Genomic DNA, 9,018 nt, shown 5'->3' with positions numbered 1-9,018 from the left:
GAGGGTCATTCATACAAACATTGCCAAAAGGGGCATTCATTCGTACAAATTTACCAAGAGGGTCATTCACACAAACATGCCAAGAGGGTCATTCACACAAACATTGCAAAGAGGGTCATTCATACAAGCATTGCCAAGAAGGCCATTCATATCAAACATTGCCGAGATAGCCATTCATATCGAAATTGCCAAGAGGGCAAGTCATTCAAAACAAGCACCAAAAAGGCCATTCATTCAAACAAATGCTAGGAGGGCCATTTCATGCAAACAATAACCAAAAAGGGTCAAACCAATCAAATGGTGCCAAGAAAGTCACCTATTTTTAAAGATTCAGCCAAGAGTTCCATGCCATCAAAGCCACACAAGGGTGGTAAAATAATTACAAGACCAAAAAGGTCATTCAAATTAGACGATGCTAAGAGGATCACCTATTATGAAAGAAGTCATCCAAGGGACTTACAATGAGAAAAAAACATATAGGGGTGGTAAAATGAACTACGCAAGACCAAGATAGTCACTTCACTCAAGCAGTGCCAAGAAGGTCACCTCGCAAAATTAAACCAAGAAGGGTACAATAGCAAAGCCACGCAAGGGTGGTGAAAACAAAAACAAGGACCAAGAGGTCAATCACAATGCCACCCAACAAATGGAAGTAGGTTTGTAGCTTCCAAAGAGAGGAGCGGGCTGATAAACTAGACCCAAATGCATGCGGAGCAAACATGGAATTTTTCTTACGCAGTCGGTCGAGATAGAGTGCCAACGAGAGTCAAGGTCTCTGGTCAGGAATTGGAAGATCACTTCACCTCGTGCTCAGCTGCACAAAATTGATTTTTCAAAATACCACTTTTTTGCTCTCTTTTTTTCAAAAATCCCGCAACCGGTCGGACACATACCAGGAGTACAAAGGCATTCCCGCATAAGGGATACCCTTTTTCCACCAATCAAGTCGAACTATAAGTGACCTAATTCTCGAGACTAGGGATATGTAGGCAAACTCAATACCAGAGAATCGTTCACATTCCAACAGACCATTTTGGGGTTTCTCAGTTTCGACACTAGAAGATTCGTGATTTGTTTTGAAATTTGCATTAGAAGTTTAATTGAGTCGAACTACAAGTGGCCTGAATTCTCATAAAGCATGAGATATGTAAGAAACCCAGAGACTAGGGTCCGCCCATAAATTTACAATTGCATAAAAAGAGAGAAGTATTTTGAATTGGTCGGTCAAAAATCAAGTTTTCCAATTTCGATGATCAGTGATGGACTTTCCATCCCCGAACAGCAAAGAGGCGGTTGTTGACACCTACTTTTTTCCCTTCAATAATTTATTTAATTATTCGGAGTTCTTGAATCACGGAGTGAAATATACATTTTTTATGAGTTGAAAATGATTTTACAAAATTATTCTAGTGACATTTTACCATTTCATTAGGAAAAATCATTGAGTATACTATTGTATATCTACTGGTATATTTAGTATATTTTCAAAAAAAATCAAATGTATTTATCAAGACTTTAATTCGAAATAGTGAGAACAATTACTCAACTAATTGTTTATGAGGTGTTAATGTCAAATTGATAAATATTTTATTTAGTTTAATCAAGAAATTCGATGAATTGAATAGATAATCAATTGCGTCTCAATCTTATAATTATTTAGTTGTAAGTGCAATTACTTGCATTAAATGGTTAAAATTAAGATTTTTAAGTATTTCGTGAGTTAATTGTGGCTGTAATTGAAATAACCAATTGTTTTCTTCTACATATCAACTATGGTCATATCTGAAAGGTTATTTAATTTCTACAATTATAATTTGGCTATGGTAGAAATGACTAATTGTTTTCAAAATGGCTTTAATTGACATGTTAGTTTAAATTAGAGTTTTAAATTATGACCAGATTTGCACAAAATACCCTTCTTTTACCTTTAAATTCATTAAGAAATGAATTTGGGCAACACCCCATAATGTTTGGCCGAGCCCGGTCCAACTTCGGACCAGACCCGGCCCAATTCTCTTAAGTCTACGAGATATACGAACCAAATGACCCCTATAGTCTTCGTATTCAGAAGCCGAGGTTTCTATCAAGAAACCCTAGCACCGCCATTGGTTTCTTTCTCTCTCTCGCATCATCAATGGCCAAAAATGGATGTTTACAGTGTACTTCGCTTCATGCAGCTTGTGGTTCAACCGTTTGGAGCAAGCAATTAATACTTCCCTCTCTCTTCCTACCACACAGCAACCAAATTAGGTATAACCCTCCTATTCTCTTTGTTTTTTCTGCAAATAAACCATTACGATTTCAAATGGTTGATTCCTATTGGTTCTACGAGATTTAGGCAGGATTCAAAGGAAAATCCCTAAACGTATCCAGTCCCACATCGAGTTTCAACACACAAATTAGGGTTTTGGGGTTCTATATAAAGAACCCCATTCTCCGCTATTTACAGAGACAAGTTGACATATTTTTACAAAAAATAAAACTTGAGACTTGAAATTAAGCAATTGGCCGACTAGAATTGGACATTTGCACATTTTAAGTTTCGAGTGTTAGTTTAATTTTGTCTTTTCATTTTGTGGCTAGGTCTCGGGTGGAGAATCAAGGGCTTGGAATTCCAATCTCAATTAAGGCTGCACTTGAAAAAGGTAAATGCTATTCCTTTTAGTTATTTTCTTTAATTTCTTATTTGTTTTGTGTGCTTATTAGTTTAATTATGTCATTAGCATGTTTATGCTTAGGTAGATTAATTTAGTAGTCTGTATGTGCTTAGTCTAGTTTAGTTCAGTGTAGTTTAGTGTAATTAGTTTACGATAAGCATTAATTATTTTGATAGTTCAGATTAGTAGCTATCTATGTTATTTGGTTTAGTAGCATGCTTATAGAGTCTGTATCGTTCAAGAAATACCTAATCATGTGTGTGTTTGATGTTTGTTGGTTCATTAGCATGATTAGAAGTTGTTCTTGTTGGATCCTGCTTAGCTGTGTGTCCTGAACATGCTTATAAGCTCATCTGATGCTTCAATCACTGTTTGCCTACACGACTATTAGCGCTAATCCCGGGATTAGAGTGTTTTTTTTATCCCACATTGAAGGTGGAATAACAATCCCAGAATAACTAATCCCGGGATAACTTGTTTTCTAACCAAACGAGCCCTAAGAGATTTATAACACACAATTGTCAAAGTATAAATGTTATTTTATACCCTCACGCGGTACAAGAGGAGTGACTTGTCAGTTGTCACGACCTAAAAATTTGAGGCCATATATGACTGGTGTCTGAAGGAGTGACTTGTCAGTTGTCACGACCTAAAAATTTGAGGCCATATATGACTGGTGTCTGAAGAGTTACTGATAATGGTATGACAATCTAATTCAAGAATACATTTTAAATCAAGCAAAGATTTCTAGACATCATTAATAAGAAATTCAAAACTAAGACGAATCATCATCTCACGTGGTGGTATTTCTAAAGAAAGCGAAAGAACTTGATGATCCTTCACGAGTGACAAGTAATAAGGGATCGAAATTTCAATGATTACGACGACGACCAAATAAGAAATGAGATTGAAAACAAGTAAAGAAGTTTTTTGTAATTTAATTAGAACGATCATTACTTAATGTATATTCACTTGATTAGAACGCATGATTATTTATTTTGAATCATATTCTTATTCGTTTGGTTTTTACATTGATATCCATTTTTTGTTTTATTTTTAATTATTTTTTTTTCTAAAGAGGGGACCAACATTGTTTGAAATCTCCAAAGAAAAGATAGAGTGATGATGGGACGTTATGCAATGGAAAATGGTATTTAGTCAGCTGATAAATTATTAAAAATCACATGGAACTTTTTGAACAATAATAATGGGCAATGAAATAATATGTAACATAATGAGTTTTTAATTGAGTGTGTGTGTGTGTTTTTTTAACTAGTATTCGTACCAGAGCGATGCGCGGTTGGTCTCAAAGGAAATTGATAGTAAAAAACATTAACTTATTTGTTTGATATAATAAAATTTGTGAAATAATAAATATAATTATTAATAGACTAAATTTAGCGTCATCAATGACGTGCACCTAAATAAACAATTATATTGAAAATTAAAGTAACACTTAATATCATATCACGATTGCAATTACTTTAGATGTTTTTATATGAAAAAATATTCTTATAATAACTCATTGACATATTTAAAAAAGGTTATGATATTAAAAATAGTTGTTAATTAGAACACTTCTATATTTATATTCTTTAATATTAGGACATAGTCTTTCAGTTCAAATTTCCAAGCAAATCATACTTATGTTTAAAATTTTATCTTTTAATTACCATTCAAATATTAACCTCACTTAATTTTACTATATTGCCTATTAATATTGTAAAGGAGTAACTTTTCCGTTCTTTATTACATTATTCAATATTTAGTATTACATGACTTTTTATTAGCATGTCACTTGGTTTAATATCCTTGTCCACTCTTCGCCTTTTAATATAATTTAGATATAAAGTTCATAATCGATGGCATATTTCTTTTTATTTTTCATTTACTCAATTGTTCACAATTCTTGAATTGTCCAAATTTAAATATATTTTTGTGAAATTTATTTTATTTATTTTAATTTATCAAATTTTCTAAATAAATTCAAATGATAAATATCCTTACATTATATGCTGCCCTCTCTGTACATTTTTTCTTCATGATACTTTAATTATAACATTGTAGCTATAATTAAAATAATGTCATATTTTTTCGAAATTGCAATATTAAAGAATAATATTTCTAATCATTTCAAATTTCGATAAGTTCAATAATTATATTAATTCTCATTCCACTAACAAAACCTATACGAAAATAAAGACAATGACTTATATAATTATCAGATAATTGTTATGTTTCATAATTTTCTTTATTACATTGTTCACTATTTAAAATTATTAATATGATTTTTTATTAGCTTATCATTGGCTTAATATATATATTTATCGAGTACTCTCCTTATTAATAAAAATTTTCGTACTCATGAATTTTAAGTTACTAAATTTTTATTCTATTGTTTACAACTATTCAATTTTTAGATTTATAAAAAGTATTTTGTTTATTTTTTAATTATTCTATTTTATTCTTAAAATTAATTAAAAAGATAAATAACCTCATTATTCTCTACCCTTCCTGCCACCTCCCTCCTCCACCCCCACCCTCGTTGTACATCTTTTACTACTATGTTTCAATAAATAACCTCATTTATATTGAAACATAGTAGAAAATTTTAACTTTTTAGATATTTACGTGTGATCCACAATTTATAACATTACATGATAACAAATTCAAATTCAAAATTTGATATGCTTATTTATCTCAATATCCTTATCCACAGTAATAGTAACATATTGTTATCCTTCAAAAATACATTCCAATTCAAATTTTAACTTCACATTCTAGTTTGATAATTATCTTTACAATGGTTAATTTAGGTGGAGATTTATCTCATATCTTACGATTTAAGAGGCAAACTGTAAAAGTGATATATTGTTTATCTTTAGAAAAACAAACTTCAAGTTCAAATTTAAAAACTTTCTATGTAAGTGATAAGTCGTGGATTTTAGCCTTTGTACATCCACTACTTATGCCTTTTTGAGAGTCTTTACAAGTATTTTTCTGTATTTCTACTAGGTTGTCGTGTGTTTCGGGGACGAATGATCCTAAGGGGGGGGGGGGGGGGGGGAGGCTGTAACACCCCGTAAATCTGAATTATGTGTGAATGTGTAAAAACTAGTATTGAGATGATATTTTAGCTATATGAATCCATTCGGGTGATAAACTGTCGTTTTCAAGTCAAACCAAAAATTGGAGTTCTTAAGGGCTTCTAAATTCGTCTAAATCTGAGACAGTCTGAACTTATGACCAGGTTTAGGGTATTTTCGTTGGGAATTTGAGAAAACTCAAAACCTGAAAGTTGTAGGTTTTTGAAATAACTTTCCATTGATATATTATGAAAGCCGAACAGAGCTCTATACAAGAAGTTATGTCCATTGTACTGAACACTGTGCAGAAGCCGATACGGGCCCCGCGTTGCGCGTGCGAGGGCCTGTGCAATGGCTACGCGTCGCTCGCCGAGCACAAAAAATCACCCTTTCTGAATCTCAGGTCTGCAGGGGGTCTCACGATGGCCATACGTCGTGGGCCCATCGCAAAAACGTCGGGTTTTGGGCCAAAAGCCGGGTTTTCGCGTTTCTTTCTTGTATTTAAGCTTGGGGTTAGTTCCTAAAGTCCCTAATCACGAAAAATAAACCTTAAGGCCTCCCCAAAACTCTAAGGTGAGTTCCTACTCCATCTACATCAATTCTACACCAAATTCACCTCTTCTTGACACTAGTTCATCTCTCCAAACCCTCTTGAAAACTCAAGAAGAATCGGAAAGGGGCATGTGGAGTTCGTCTAAGAGGTAAAACTCCTAATTTTCTGAGTTTATTAATAATTTTTATCTTGGTGTAGAGTATTCTACAAGATTAGAATTCACTAATGATTCCCATAAGGATTCAAGAATAAGATGTAAGGCTTAAAAAACCCTAGTTTTCGAAATTTCAAGAAAACTTCAAGAAACTATTAAAGTTCTAATCTTTCTCATCTAAAAATCATTGCAGTGTCATTATTGAACCTTGGGAAGTACGCTTGAGCGGGATTTGAGGTATGTCTATGTTAAAATTCCTTATTGACTATGAAGGTGATTTATATGTCTCTTTTTGAACATACTCCTTTGAAACGATTTGTGTGACTTTGGTTGTGGTTTGTGTGCGTTAGGGACAAGCCCACATTAAACCTTGTTTGTACTATATTATATATACGTTATAGTTTTCCTCTCTAAAGGATGATTAAGAATTGAGATATAAAGCTTTGGAACCAAAACCTGAATTAACCTATAAGGGATGTTTAAACCTGATAATAGGAAAGCTTGACTATCTCATGTGAATGCTCTAGGATGGATTGTGTTGAACTTGATACTTGTTTAAGAAAGTGAACCCGGTTTCAAAGGTTGGAATAACTTGATGTACCCCTATAATGGGATGATGAACATAATCTTTAATGAATAATGTGACTATCATGATATGACTTGTGATTCGGCTTCCATACCATGATTTGAGTGATTCAGCTTCTATGCTAGGATGGTGATTCAACTCTTTTGTCATGATTTATATTGTTTGTGTTTGGCCTAGCTACTCGGGAGGAAGGGTAGTCAGTATAGATCCTAATGGGGTTTCCCTAGCCATTCGGGAGAAAGAGTGGCCATCGAGGGTCCATAGTCCCGGTGTGGTTCATTCCTAGCCATTCAGGAGAAAGAGTGGTCATCGAGGGTTCATAACCCTGATGTGGTTTCACCTAGCTATTCGAGAGGAAGGATAGGCGTCGAGGGTGACAAACCCCAATGTGGTGCTTCTATGTGGTTTAGGGAACCTTAAATGGTCGTCCCTTTGTTATGTTGATTTGGGCCTGTATTAGCATGTGTGATACTTTGGTTGCCTATGAGTGGTTTGTTGATGACCTTGAATTCATGATTGAAAGACTCAAATGTGATAAACGACATAACGAGTTGAAATCGATTTATTTCTTCTTTAACGGTTTTCATTAATGGTGTTACTAAAATTGGTGATTTATTCTATCTCTTAAGTTAAACTGCTTTTATTGACACCGCTTTACTGATTCTTATGATATTATTTTGTAATATTAACTATTGTCCCGGAGACACTCATTGAGTACCCAGTACTCAGGCATACCATTGTTGTTTTTTATGGTGTGTTAGGTAACGAAGAAGAGCATGTACAGACAAATCTCGCGATTTAGGAGTACTTACTGCTTTCCAGATTGTTAGTGAGTCCACACATGTTGGTTCGTGGGACACCCCTTTATTTAAAGTTAGTGATTTAATTTCCGGGCTGCGTCCCGAAGTTAGGATATTGTCTATGTCTCTTAGAAGCTCCATAGATAGTTGTCAAATTGTGGGTAGACTTATGGAGGTGTTTTCCATTTTTACGACTATTTATTTTTGTTAGACTTCCGCTGGTTTTACTCTATAATTGTGAGCACGATTTTATTTAGTTATTTATAACTTGTTTAATTAAATAATGAAATATTTTTAAAAAGGACTCGTTGTTTAATTATTTATAAGGTGCTTCGGTGTTGTTCATCGCATCGGATGCCTGTTGTAGCGGTTCTATTTTTTTCGATTCGCATTTGCACTTGCCTCATTTAAAAAGGAAAGTGTCCTGGGGAAGGACGGTTGTCAATCGTACTGGGAAAAAGGAAAAAATATACTTCTACGTAATGGTACTCTAAATGGACTTATTTTTTTTTTAGAGTCGCCACCTAATTTTTAGGAAATTAGGAAAAACCGAGTCGAAAAGGGTTCATTTAAAACAATTATTTTATGATTATTTTAAAAGAAACCTAATCTACACAGAGTCTAGGTAAGGGTTCTGGTGATCCCCCGAGGAAGGTGGTAGGCACCCCGGTATTAAGGATCCGCTCAATTGCGGTTTACCTACGGTTTCTAATAATATGTCCATATAGATATAAATTCTTTGTGATAAAAATAGTTATGCTTTATACTTCCGCAAATAAAAAAAATTAGTCTTTCATGCAAAAAACGCCTCTTTTCAAGAATCAAAGGTGGTAAGATTTTGCCCAAAATTGGGCGTTTAGGGTATCGGACTAGAACACTTAGGCTAATACCCGAAGGCTCTTAGCCTAAGTAGGACTCTACGTAAGTCCACCAAAAAATCAATTTTGAAAAATAGTTAGAGCATAGGAAAGTAGTTTTAGGAAAATAGGTTAGGTATACTATTATAGTCAATAATATTCTACATATATAGTCCATTTTATTTCTATCCTTTTCTAAGTTTTAGTCAATTTTTATTTTTTAGGCCTAAGTCTAAATAATCATAATTAGTCCTATCAGTGTTGAGTATTGGGCCAAATTAGTCCATATGTCATAAGTCCACAAGTCTCATAAATGTTCATTTTA

At 33.8% G+C, this 9,018-nt stretch overlaps 1 long non-coding RNA gene across 1 annotated transcript; it reads left to right on the top strand.

Moving 5' to 3' along the window:
* The first annotated feature begins 2,068 nt into the window (after nucleotides 1-2,068).
* LOC132620298 (uncharacterized) lies at nucleotides 2,069-8,073 on the top strand. The gene is made up of 4 exons (XR_009574761.1): nucleotides 2,069-2,250; nucleotides 2,584-2,645; nucleotides 6,644-6,687; nucleotides 7,798-8,073. It is a non-coding gene; the product is annotated as an uncharacterized LOC132620298 (long non-coding RNA).
* Nucleotides 8,074-9,018: the final 945 nt, after the last annotated feature.

This window comes from Lycium barbarum, chromosome 2 (genome assembly GCF_019175385.1).
Source record: "Lycium barbarum isolate Lr01 chromosome 2, ASM1917538v2, whole genome shotgun sequence".
NCBI classification, from domain to species: Eukaryota; Viridiplantae; Streptophyta; class Magnoliopsida; order Solanales; family Solanaceae; genus Lycium; species Lycium barbarum.
This window is presented reverse-complemented; position numbering and strand designations above follow the sequence as displayed.